The following is a 13,921-nucleotide window of genomic DNA, read 5'->3' on the forward strand; positions in this document are numbered from 1 at the left end:
AAAACGGACACCGTCCCCACTCAGCGATCGCTCTAGAGGATTCTGCAGAGTTACCCTTAAAGAGCACCACTAATGCTGCAAAAGTAAATGTGATGAAATTGATGTAAGCAAAAAAGACAGATATTTTTTTAAGTTATTTCTTTATTTGTGAAGGCATTTTGGAAGGAAAATGTTAATTCCTGCCTTTTTTACTGAAGAATCCCCATCCAGCAGCACATATCAGACAACACCTTCATTATATTAAATCAAAGCTGTCACTATCCTACCCTAACAAATAAATAAATAAAACCTCAATAATATAAATATCAAATAAAAAGAGGCTTTATACTTACCTTTCTGGCAGGTGGTGGTCAAATGTTCACTCTTTTGAAGAGTCCTGAGTCCTGTTTCTATCTGATACATGTGGAGGATAGCGTGTCCCCTGCTGTGCTCTGTGGTTGCTCCCTCCTACCGCTACATCAGTACAGGACATAGTAGTGATGTAGGAGTCAGTAGGAGGAACCACAGCACTTAGCAGGGGGACATGCTATCCATATGTAAGATAGCAGAAGCGCCCAAAGCCTTTTAAGTGAGCAAAGATTTAAAGCTAAACTCTGGGCATTAGCCAAAGTCGACTCTTGCAGTGTGGACACCCTCCCCCCCTACAGCATTGCAAGGATTAAATGCTCCTTATGGGGAAGGTGTTGAGGTTATAATAGTTACCTTACTCCTTTATTCCAACAGACTCCTGACATTCTGGGCTATGGGCGGTTATGTCCATGGGTGCATTGTACATGGAGGAGGCAAGCTTGCAATCACAAATGGCAGCACCTTTATGAGGAGGCTTTACTGGACCAGTTACCCAGATTGAGGGAGCCTGCTGGAGCAGGGAATAAGGTAACTATTACACCTTCTTCCTTTACCCCTAGACTTAATGAGAAGGTAATCCTTGCAGTGCTGGGGGTAGATTTTTTTTAATTTTTAAAGATTCAGCTTTAACTCACCAAAAAGGTAAGCATGAAGCTTCTATTTTATAGGAAGCTGGCAGTTAAAAACATTAATAAATGGAAGTAAATTACTAGACAGTGTATTAAATAATTGTGTATGCATTTACATACATTTTAAGTCACCACTGGCTGTGTGTATAGAATTGTTAATGTTAAAAAAAATCTTTGTGCTCATTGTTCTCTGAGAAATGTAATGCTGTCGCATAAAATTAATTTAGCTTTCACTTGCTAATTATGGCATCTAATTGCCCTGGGATTCATTTTAGCAAAACAAGATTGTTTGATTCACCATTTGTAATAGGCAATTTCAGAGCAAGTTTAATTCTAGTGTTGAATGCAGTTAATGGTGTAATCGCACAACCTGTCTCACTGTAGGGGCATGTGTCAGTGAGATTTGGTCGTGTGTCAATGGGCAAATGCAATTTGATTTCAGGTTCATTCCCCTTGCATTTGAGACCAGTTTGAGATGCTTCAGAGATCACACTCACAGTTCATTAATAGGTGCATGTGATCTACAGTTTACCTCCTTATGACCTGCAGTTGACCTTCCTTATGAACTGCAGTTGACCTTCCTTATGAACTGCACTTGACCTCCTTATGAACTGCAGTTGACCTCTTTCTGACCTGCAGTTGATCTCTTTCTGAACGTCATCAACTTGCTTTAAGCTGCGTTTGCATTATTATAGACTTACTAGGAAAGAAGCACTTCTGACATTAACAAAAGCCATCAACATTCACTGCTAGATTTTTCAACCCTGTCTGGTCAGTAAGTCAAGTAAGCACTGTGAATGCTACAAAGACAACAAAGGTCCATGTTTGATGAACTTGTGTATACCAGAGCCTTTGTTCTATTATGGAATCCCTATATCACTCAGCAATGAAGACATGCTTGCTAAATGCCAACTGCCAGCTCAAGGGCCTGTGTCGACATCCTTTTTGGCTTGTGTAGATGCTGTCAGTTGGACCTTAGTTTTGGATACTTCTGAGATTACTCTGAATTTATGGATAGGTGCATTCTGACCTGCATATGTCTTTCTATAAGTGGGTTTTTCATACTTATAGACTTGGTTGCAAAAACATGCATAGAGGTTGCAAAACAGTTAACAGAAGGCAATATACACAGGCCTACAGCAAACCTTGCATTAAAATCCAATGTTGCAGAGGTTCAGTGAACGTTTCCAGCCACTTTCTGTAGGCCCTGGGCCTTGGGGGAGCTTAGGATCCCAAATCTCCAAGGGAGATGCTCCATAACTGGGCAGGAGCGTATTCTGGAGAAAAAAAAGGCCCATTGATGTCACCTTTACCCAAGGTAAGGTATTTTTTACATTTTTCTTCAAATGTTTCATGCAAGGTCTACTTTAAGTGAACCTGTGCTTTTCCCCTGCAGAGCAAAACAATAGGTTACCTTCACTCCCCACTGCCTGTCTTTGTTGCAAAGACTAATAACATGTACTTCTGGGTATTAAGAGCAAGTGGCTCACTTTTCTTCCTCCCATGTGACAGCATTGGTGCCTTTTGATTGAGCCGCTTAGACACCAAACAGTGTCATATACTAGCACAGAGAGAGCCCTCAGCTTTGTGTAAGCTCTAAGTTGGAACTCTGAGGATAAACCGGGCTTTTACTTTTCACTTCTGGTGGCCAATCAGAGAAGTAGTGAAGAGTATTGAGAATGTGCTGCTGGCGAGGACAGCAGTCAACATGTTACTTTCCCCTCCATGCAAATATGAAAGCTGCCATTGCTCTCGTTCTGAAAATACAAGTTCTCTGGCTGGCATGCTAATCCAATGCCTTCTTTACTTCCCTAGCCACTGATCTGGAACAATTATGCAGATTAGAACTTCTGACTTTACTCTAATCTACATGTTGATTCTGTTTCAGTCACCTAGCATTTTAGAAGATCACCAATGGCAGCCCCCATATTTCTCTATGAAGAAAATCATTTAACATTGGCGCTGTTTTAAGGTTAGGTGCCATGTTAAAATGTGGGGGTTAGTTAATTGTTAAGTCTTACCGTAATTTCTAGAGTTAGGTTAGCTGTTGGGGGTTGGAGATTAGTGTAGGGTTAATGAAGGGTTAGGGATGCATTTTACATTGAGCTATGGGTGCACACACTCCACTCCCTGAGCCAAAAAATACAATGTACCAGCTTAAGGTAAATATTAATCAATTACATATGAAATATTTCACATTAATATTTTATATTTACTACTTGAAGCCAGCAGGTGGTAAGCTCTAAGCAACAGCACTAGATTAGATAACAGCAGTGGCGTTGCCATCGTTACACAGTTAGCAAAGTTTCAAAAGTCATATGTCCGGTGAGTTCACCCACATAAAAAAATTGCTTGTGTTCTCAGAACTATAATCTCACAATGGATCCTAAGGAAGGCAAAAAGTGTTATGAGCTTCATTCTATAACTCCCTTGATTAATGTTCTATATATATATATATAGAGAGAGAGAGAGAGCATATTATTGCCTAATTGCCTTTTCTCTGTAAAATCAGTTTTCAGTTTAGGTAATCTTTCCTTATAGCTGAAGTCAGTTCTGAAACGTGGTTCTCTGGGGGCAAAGGTGAGGATGCCAGATCATGACCCCCCTTTCCTTGAACTCTTTAATTCAGCGCTACAAAAACACAAATTTAAAACAATAGAAATAAAAAAAAGTTAAGGGAAGGAAATGAATGCAGTAAATAATAGGTATCAACTAAATGAATGCAGAGCAGGACCCGTACTGTCGAACTAATAGCTCAGCAACTCCAAAGACATGCTGTTAGGTTAATTAGCTCCTGCCTAAATTGGCAGGAGTATGTATGCAAGTGAGATAGGTGCCTTAAATTGTAGGACCAAATAAATGTGCACACACCATTATTTGTGCCCTATAGTTTTCTGGAGGGTTTTTTATCCGCTGATCAAACTTTCTCTATTCTATGTAAACACATAACTACTCTGCACTTTCTTGATCACAAATTTAAATATTCATTTGCTTAGGGAAAGCAAAGTGTGTCTGTGCCAGCAGATTGCTGGTTATGTAAGGATAACATGTGTAGGAAAGATGTGCATTACATTTTTCAGAGTTTGGAATGTGTGTCCTTAAACCAGATTTTGACTTGTGCCCCATATAAAGCACCCATTGAGGATGAATTATTAATCGTTTGTCAGAACATGTGTACGATTGCTCTACATTCTGCCATGTTCAGCAATCAACAGACAGTCCTAATTGTCACAGCTCTGTGTTTAATTAATGTGGAGGGAGTGTGGGTCGAAAGGAAGGAAGGTAAAAGGTAAGGAAGGAAGGAAGGAAGGAAGGAAGGAAGGAAGGAAGGAAGGAAGGAAGGAAGGATAGAAAGAAGGAAGGAAGGAAGGAGAAAGGGAGGGTTAGAAGACAGGAAGGACAAAATTCAAGAAGGGAAAGAGGGAAGAAAGGGGAAAGGGAGGGTAGGAAGGAAGGAGAAAGGTAGCTTAGGACAGAAGGAAGGATAGAAAGCAGGAATGGGAAAGGGAGGATAAAAAAGGAAGGGAGGAAGGAAAGAAAGAAAGAAAAAAGTGAGGGAAAGTGAGGGTGAGAAACAGTGGCATAACAATAGCCATAGCAGCCCATGCGGCTGCTATGGGGCCTCAGGGTGAAAGGGGACCCCAATAAGGATTGCAGAAGTTGCTGCTGACACTGACATTTCCAATTAAGCTGACATAATATGTACAGGGGGAGTAGGGGAAAGGGAAGGGAGGGAGACAGGATGGAAGGGGAAAGAGAGGGTAGAAAGGAAGAAGGGAAGCAGAAGTGGAGGGTAGGGTGGAAAGAAGGAAGGATAGAAAGAAGGAAGGAGAAATGGAGGGTAAAAAAGGAAGGAAGATAGTAAGGGAAAGGGAGGGTGAGAAACAGTGGCATAACAATAGCCATAGCAGCCCACGCAGCTGCTAAAGAGCCTGGGGGTGGAAGGGGACCCCTAATAAGGATTGCAGAAGTTGCTTATGACACTGACATTATTAATCAAGAAGAGCTGTAATCAGATGTACAGGGGTGGGGGGGGCTGCTACCTGATTTTAATATCATTGACAGTAGAAAGGCTGCCAGGGACCCCATCATAATTTTGCTATGAGGCCTCATGATCTTTGGTTGCGCCCCTAGTAAGAAAGAATGAGAAAAGTGAAGATAAAATATGGGACCAAGGATAGAATACAGAAAAGGGGAAAGGTAGAATGACAGAATGAGTAAGGGAAGGAAGAAAAGAGGGTGAGAGAGGAAGGAAAGAAAAGGGCAGGATAGAAAGGAATGAAAGACAGAAAATGGCAGGATGAGAGAGGAAGGAAATGGAGGGAAGGCAAGGGAAAGAGAGAAAGAAAGAAAGAAAGAAAGAAAGAAAGAAAGAAAGAAAGAAAGAAAGAAAGAAAGAAAGAAAGAAAGAAAGAAAGATGAAGGCAGGCAGACACCTACCGTCTCCTTTTTGTTGTCAACTTGCTTGCTATTGGCAGCACACATATGTTCTTTTCTACAGTTTCATGAGGTTACAAGAAGCCTTGGAACCCAGTGCATGTTTGATAGTAAAACAGGCATTCGTAAAATGCAGAAGTATCTAACTGATCATGATTCATCTTTCACATATCAGCGCAATCTTACTATCATTAGCCAAAATATCAAAAGGTTGGCATCATATTCAAAGTTGAGGATAATGGTAACAAAAGAAACCCTGGTGTGTAATGGTGGCCCCACATATTTCAATATGATCATTCCATTAACCAATCAATGCAACCAACAAACTAAATCCCATGCACATGGATTGATCAGTCCAGGAAATGTATCGATTGTCTCCTATCACTTGTCAGTTAACTGATCGACTCCATCGATTTTTCCAATTACATAACAGAACAATCAGCAGTTAGAGTAGTATGCGTGTGTGTTAAGTGGTTCATTTACTCTTTTGATGTGGAGTCTTTCTTTATGATCAAAGTAAAAACAGTGAAGCGCCACGGACTGTCAGTTCTTAATAGAACTTGCTTTTAGGCATACTGCAGGATGCTGCCCCAAAGAAGCCAGGAAAGCTGGAAATCTAGGAAATAAGCACAAGAGGGGCGCCTTTCCTGGTGCAGATCACTTTTATTTCAATAAACATAAATAAAAAACCAAATCATACTCACAAACATGAGTGTCACAAAGTCATGAGGTGAGGACTGACAAGCAGTGAGATGTCCACTAGGTGATACCAGTATAGTGGTGACGTTAACGCGTTTCCGGGGCACGCCCCCTTCATCTGATGAAGGGGGCGTGCAATCCGAAGTTTCACTCGTGAGGCTAGTTTGCAGTGGTATCAGCAGTTTTGGGAGTGCAGCAACCGTGGTTCTCCTCTCGGCCCCGGTGTATAAGACGCCCCTCTATTTTTAGGTAAACATTTTAATGAAAAAGTAGCGTCTTATACACGGAAAATACGGTATTCTAAAGGCCGAGAACTGAAGTGAAAGGGAGCATCTTACATTGTGCAATAAAACATGTTTTGTCAAACCCACATTTGTGATAAAATCCCCCACATCTGTTGAAACAAAAACAAAAAAAACATATAATAGCAATTGTGAATAGAAAGTGAACTGGAAAATGCTTCCAACAAAAACAAGAAACCTTTACTAATACACCTAAGAAAGGCATATTGCATTTTTTACACATGCATCTATATGTATGATATGTAGCATACATACATACATACATACATACATACAGTATGTTGTAAATGCAATATATCTTGCAGCAAGAATTTGGTGGCATGTAATGTAAGTGCAATACAAATCAGTGGATTAACAATAGCCACAGCAGACCATGCAGCTGCTATGGGCCCCGGAAATGGATGGGGGCCCTATTAAGGATTGTAGAAGTTGCTATTGACTCTGACATTTTCAATCAATAAGAGATGACATCAGATGTACAGGGGAAGAATGGGCAGGCAGCCTTGCTACCTGACTTTAATACTATTGATAGTAGGGAGGTTGCTGGGGGCCCTATTATCATTTTGCTATGATGCCCCCATGATCTGTGGTTATGCCCCTGATACAGATTTTACTAATACATCAATGTATTGTACTACTTGATCAATCACATAATAAGACTTTTAATTTCAATTTTATTGAATGATTTATCAGGTAGTACAATACGTGCATATATTAGAAAAATCTGTATTGCATTTACATTGCATGCCATCAAACACTTGCTGAAAGATGTATTGCACTTTCAACATACTGTATGTATTCTACATATAATATATATAGATGCATTTGTTAAAATGCAATACACCTTGCAGCAAGTGTTCAATGACCTACAATGTAAATGCAAAACAGATTTTACTAATATATCCACATACTGTAGTACTTGATATATCATACAATAAAATGTAAATGAAAAGTGTTATTGTGTGATTGATCAATTTGGACAGAACAAATGTATAATACATGGTTGTATTAGTAAAATCTGTATTGTATTTATACTGCATGTCACTGAACACTTGCTTCAAGGTGTATAACATTTTCAACAAATGCATTCTTCATAGAATATAAACCCCAGGGAGCCCTGAATGCAGGGAAATTATATTGGCTTGAGCTGCATTCATTATTATTAGTTCTGCCCCCTACACCTACCCATGGGGCTATAGTTTATGCACATGGACCTTCAAGGGGTACCTGGATGAAAAAAGAACCACTGATTTATACTGGGCTATTCACTAAAGGGTGAAGAGTTTGGAGAAGGCAGGAGAAGTGAACAATCTAGGACAACATAGCTGATTTGGAAAAATTCTCCAATTCAGCTCACTTTCCAGTTCAGCTACGTTGTCCTAGATCAGGGGTGGCAAACTCAAATTCATCAGCAGTATGGTTACCCTCAAGGGGCCAGATCTTCTCCTGCCTTCTCCAAACTCTTCCCCCTTTTGTGAATAGCCTTGAAAGTGTTTGATATGTTCCTTTGTGTCCACCTCCTATTTTGTTAGACACTCTCAGCCTTTTTATGTTCAGTGTTAGGTTTGGTTTTACTCTCGCTGACCAAGGAGCGCTTTAGATTAGGGAGGGTTTAAGATAGAAAGGCTAAATGATAGAAATGTCTCCTCACCTCCAAGAAAAGCCTAGAAAAACATGCCTTGTAATGTACCAGCCTGGAATAAACTACACTGGATTCTACTCCTGAGTCTTCTTGATGAGTTAACACCATCTGTGAATCTTGCCAAATCAGCAAGTTGCCAAACTTTCCATACAGACTCAGTCTCAGGAGGTATGTCTTTTGCATAAGTCGACATTGGAGACAGAAGACAAAAAATAGGCACTTGTATAAACATTACGCAACAGTACAAGCAAAATATATGCTCATATAACATGTGCATACAGACGTTAAAGCCAATACGCCTACAAAGAAATTATTACACACTACACTTGTCCCTTTACTTGTTAGAGATTTGGAAACGTATGGGGTTTATTTTCCTTTTATACTAAATAGCTAAAGGAGCCAAAGTTGTAGTACATGTCACCTATTACTAGGGTGCCTTTCTTTTGCTGTTGTTTTGCAAGTTTTACAAAGAAACAGCTTCTTGCAGCAAGATCCAGTGTAAATATGAGTATTTAATTATGCCGTGCAGTAAAAGCCTTTCCACTCCTGTCCCGCCTGACACCTCCAATTTATAAGCTGCACTGACAAAACATGGGAGAATAAAGCATTTGAAAGATGTTTTTGAATGATAACCATAAGCCAGTCTGAGAATCAGATCTTCTGTTTCTATGGAAAGAGGTTGTTAACAAAATACATTTTAGGTAGAAAAAGTCAAATCGAAAACTTTATCATTTGTGTTAAACTGAGGAATAAAGCTTTTCTAAAAAGAAAGTTTATTTTTCTTTTTGCACTATTAAGCTTTAATGCCATGATTTCTTTTTCTACAATAGCAGCATAGATGATTTTTTTATAAATGTGACAAACATGCAATCATAGGCGTGCGCACGGGGTGTGCCAAGTGTGGCTGGGCACACCCTAATCACCCCAAGTGGGTGCTGTGTTTTCAGTCCCTGAGCTTGTGGAGAGATCACAAAGGTCTCTCTGTGATCAGCTCAGCGATACATAAGCCTTCCCCACAGGCCAGCACGCATTGGCTACCAGGAGCCACATCACAGCTCTGACAGCCAGCTAAGGTACTGGGCTGCTTATTGGCTAACACCGGTCAACAGCTGGCTCAGGGCAGAGCTGAAGGGTGGTGGGTTGGTCCGCTGTGGTCACGCAGTAGTTGGAAAGCCTGCAATCCCCGAATAAGTTCTAGAATGTAGGCAGGACTGTGGGGGGGGAGTTGGTGTCTGGGGAGTATGAAAGTGCCGCCTGCTCTCCACCAACAAAATGGCTACCCTTATGCTCTGCCAAAGGATTGTTGCTTAAAAAAAATTGTAATTTCCTTTAGAAACAATTATAGATGGCCTTGATATTAAAAAAATACATAAACAATTGAGCATTCTGTACTATTGCAACTAGGGATGCACCAAAACCGATACCAGTATATGTCTCGGTGCCGATACTGGGCAATTTCACAAGTACTTGCTGGGACCTTGTGGCAGCCTTCCTGGGAACCAGATTGCGCCTGTTTACAGGCCCACACATCTCCCCTCCTGAGATTCTTCCACACCCTTCCTGGGACCCATTACACATTAGGACGGCACACCAGAACAGAGCAGCAGCCCAGAGTATTTAGCAAATTCATATACTATTTTTCTGCGTTGCTTTATAATGTATTGCTGGGATTTATAGTCCTCTATAGCTGGTGGTTTTCTTCATTGGTGTATAATGTATTGCTAGGATCTGTAGTCCTCTATAGCTGATAGCATTCTGCATTGCTGTGTCATGTATCACTCAGATTTGTGGTGCTCTTCAGCTAAACCCAGGCACATGATGTCACAATGTCAGGCAGACAGGGGCAATCACGGGGTTCTGGTGTTCCAGCTTGAGTGCATGGTTGAGGCATGAGACACAGACAGACGATAGAACTCAGGGAGAAAGGAGGTGTCTAAAACACAGGGTGCAGATAAGTATTTAGGGGCACAGGGGTTCTGCTTCAGGCAGATGTGTTGCTCGCTATCTCTCTTAGCTTTCTCTCTCGGCTGTCTCTCCTCAATCATCCTCCTGACTGTCTCTCCTCAATCGTCCTCCTGGCTGCCTCTCCTCAATCATCCTCCTGGCTGTCTCTCCTCAATCATCCTCCTGGCTGCCACTCCTCACTCATCCTCCTGGCTGTCTCTCCTCTCTGTGTGTCATGGCTGTCTTTCCTCTCTCTCTCCTGTATATTCTCTAAAAAAAATTGCTGCACAGAGCTAGAGTGTTCAGAGTTTTTTCTACGAAAAGGTGGCAACCCTAGCAATACAGAGTACAGTCCCACTTTCAACTTACATTCCTCACACAGTCCTCAGTGTCTTGGAAGCACTTTTCTTTGTATTATTTCACTTATTTATTTTTTAGCATTTAAAGTCTCTGTATCTCTTCTACCTTTAATGAAGAATCCTTAAGTTATATAACACGTTCCACAAAGCACATAAAAGTTTACGTCGGTCTAAATACATTGGCATTATTGTTCTTGTAATTTTCCCAGCTCCTGTTTAATATTTCAGATTGCCCTAGATTCTGTTTTCTTGAGCCTCTGTGGACCCGCTGTGTATTGGTTGAAGTATACTGCCACCTGCTGCTAAAATAATAGATTGTTTGGGGTTTGGAGTAGTACTTTTTTTCAGTAGCCTACTGCAGGCAGGCCAAACTTAAAGCAGATTTAACCCGAATCACCAAAATCTCATTTAAGCTTTAACATGTTAATGAGATTACAGAAGATGATTTTAATCATTTTAAAGTAAACCTGTGCCAAGACTATGCACAGTTAAGTACTTACATATTTGAACCTAGCAGTAAAAGTACTTTAAGCTCTTGTTAACCTCTGTAGCTGTAGGCATTGTGGAAAATGCATCTTCAAAGTTCACAACAGAGACACAGAAATCACAGCTACTATCACCTTTGCTTTCTATTGTTGCAGAAACTTGGCAGCCTGTGAAGCTTCTAATGTAAACACACAGGAGGTGATTGTAAGCTTCTAGAAACTAACTGAAATCCAACTTCAGAGTCTCTGTTGTGAATCTTTGAGGATTTTTAAGAATTCATGACTCTGTACTACAAGCAGCTAGGGAGTTCATGAAGTAATTTAACTGCTTGCTAAAGGATACAGTAAGTGCACTTAAAACAAGTTAAAAAGTATCCTTTTCTTCCACTTTGCCCTCCCTCTGCACAGATCCAACGGCTGCAGCCTGCAGGTATTGTTTACCTCCAGTGCCGCAAGTCCTCTCTGTCCTGGCAACAAGTTGCTGGGCAGGGGGGGGGGGCTGCTGTGTGCTGAGGGAGAGAGAGTAGGGTTGCCACCTGTCCAGGATTCACCCGGACAGTTCGGGTTTTGAATGCTGTGTCCCGGTTTCATGGCGGCAGAAACCCGGACACAAGGTGCCAGGCAGACAGGGGCAACCAAAATTAAGTTAGGGGCTACTGGCTACCCAATGAAAATAGTTTAAACTGTGATATTTAGGTATGAATAAGCCGTGACTTATTCTCCCAAAAAAATTTCCGCGTGTAGCTAGAGTGTTCGGGTTTCGCTTGAAGAAAAGGTGGCAACCCTGAGAGAGAGCCCTAGCAAGGAGAGAGACAAGCCAGAAACCATGAGGTGTTCTGTGCAAAGGAGGGAACCCCAGGGAGCTGCACAGAGACTGCTGTGTTCTGACTGCAGAGACCCAGAGCCTGGTGAGACTGTGTATTTTGCAAGCAGAGAGAGCTCCAGGGGCCCTTCAGACATGTGGACTGTGGACTCAAACGAGGTAGAAGGAACAGGATTGAGAAGGGAGTCCCAGAGTGTGGTGGCACCCCTCATCCTTACCTCCCGGGGAAAGGATCACCAACTCATGGACACCTAAATGACCTTAGTGGTATGAAGGCTCTTGGCCACCTGATCTTCCTACTGGTTGATTAGAAACTTTGCTGCCAAGTAGAAAGGACTATTAGGACAATTTCTTTGGACTATAAGTACTCCTTTGAAAGAGAGGGAAAGCACTCCAATGGTAGTTCACAGGCCCCAACGCTGGCAGATTGTGGGTTTTACCCCCATTGGCCAGTGATATAGTTAGGGCCTCTGGCAGATAGGCTGTATTGCTGTCCCTTTTATACATTACTACGAGTATGTTTCTGAAATTGTAATAATCTTGCTTTGCTGTCTTAACCAATTTACCTCTGCAGGGCTCTTTTTCTTTCCACCTAACACCAGTGGTGGTATGAGTGAGTTCCAGGTTCAGTTCTGGGCAGGTCACTGCTGGGCACGGCAGGAGGATCCAATATCTCAGCAGCTCCTTAGGGAGCCAGTGTTACATAAGTTCTGGATTAAGTCGGGAAGTTGCTATCTGTGTTTTCATTGGGGAGATTCACTCCTCTGTTTGTACTGGTGGCTATTGTTACATAAAAGGAAAGTGATGGGAAAATCAAAAATTTTAGAGTTGTCTCCAAAACAAGAGGTAAATAGAAATCTTCCAATTCGAACAACATTTCCAGGGATGTCTGTCTAAGGCCTGGTTCACACCTGGGCATTTTACAGCGCGTTCCTACGCCCTGTAAAACACTCAACATGTGAAAACCAATGATTGCCTATGGGCATGGTTCCCACCTGGGCGTTTTACAGCGCGTAGGAACGCGCTGCAAAACGCCCTACGCCCAAAGAAGTACAGGAGCTTCTTTGGGGCGGTTTTCCGCGTGTTTACATTGGTATTCCCGAGTGTGGATCGGGGTTAACAAAGCGGTAAGGTCTTACCTTGTCCGCGATCCCCGATGTGTCCTCCGGCGGCTGCTGACTTCCGTGTTCCGTCCCTTGCGAGCGGCCGTGTCCCAGGGGCGCATAGCCGGTGGGAAGTTTAAAAGTGAAACTAAAAAAAAAATTGAAAAACAAAATAAAGGGGGGGAAAAAATCATACCGCCAGTGAAACGCGCCTTTCACTGAACGGAAAAACGCGCTGAAAAACTAGCTGAAAAAATAAGCTCAGGTGTGAACACAGCCTAAGAGTGAAAATCCCCTCACTTTGGTAATGTCCTCTAACTGCCTGCTGTGTCTCTGGGGCAGGGAACAAAGGGAAATTTTATACAAAGTCAGCAAAACTTTAACTGGCAGGGGTTTGAACCCTTCCCTACTCTATCCAAAGCTAAAAAAAATTTGGCTATACATACACTTTAAAGTAAGCTGATACGTTGCCTGGTGCTCACCGACTCCTGCCTTCAAGTGGAAAGGTTACAATATTCATACTCAACATTTCATATTTAACTGACTAACAAATAAAAAATGAAATAAGCACAATAGAGATGATGTGAACCTCAGTATCCCAAAAAGATTTAACTGTCTCTAAGTATGTGTGAGTCTCCGTTTCAAACAATTTTGATGGCGGTTCCACAGCAATTTTCCTTGTTGGCCTTTTACTAAACCACATTCGACAACCTTGTACTTTTCCCCAAATGAACCATCAAATGAACACATCACACAGGTAGAGAAAAGTATGTACCCTTTTCTGCATAAGAAAGGGAACCACTGGCAATCACTTGTGTAGAGCCTTTTACATCATGTATGTATTAAAGAGAGCTTCTGACATATGGAAGCACTCATTATTTCTCTGCTCTAAACCCCAAGGAGCCCAATCATCTAAAGCAAAGCTCAAACATGTCATACCGTTTCTATTAATTGGGCCCTTCATGGCCACCAGCGTTATTACCTTACCGCAGCTTGTCAGGGATCACATGAGTAATTCATTGTCCACGTCCTAAAGCAAACCCCTGTAAGGCAATAACTTCATCATACTAACAAATATCATACTGCACAAGAGGATTTCCACCTTGTAAATTACTTCAATTACTTTGTATCTTTCTGTTTCTGTCGAGCG

This window comes from Nanorana parkeri, unplaced genomic scaffold (assembly GCF_000935625.1).
Source record: "Nanorana parkeri isolate BGI_ZX_2015 unplaced genomic scaffold, ASM93562v1 scaffold414, whole genome shotgun sequence".
In the NCBI taxonomy this organism is placed as follows: Eukaryota; Metazoa; Chordata; class Amphibia; order Anura; family Dicroglossidae; genus Nanorana; species Nanorana parkeri.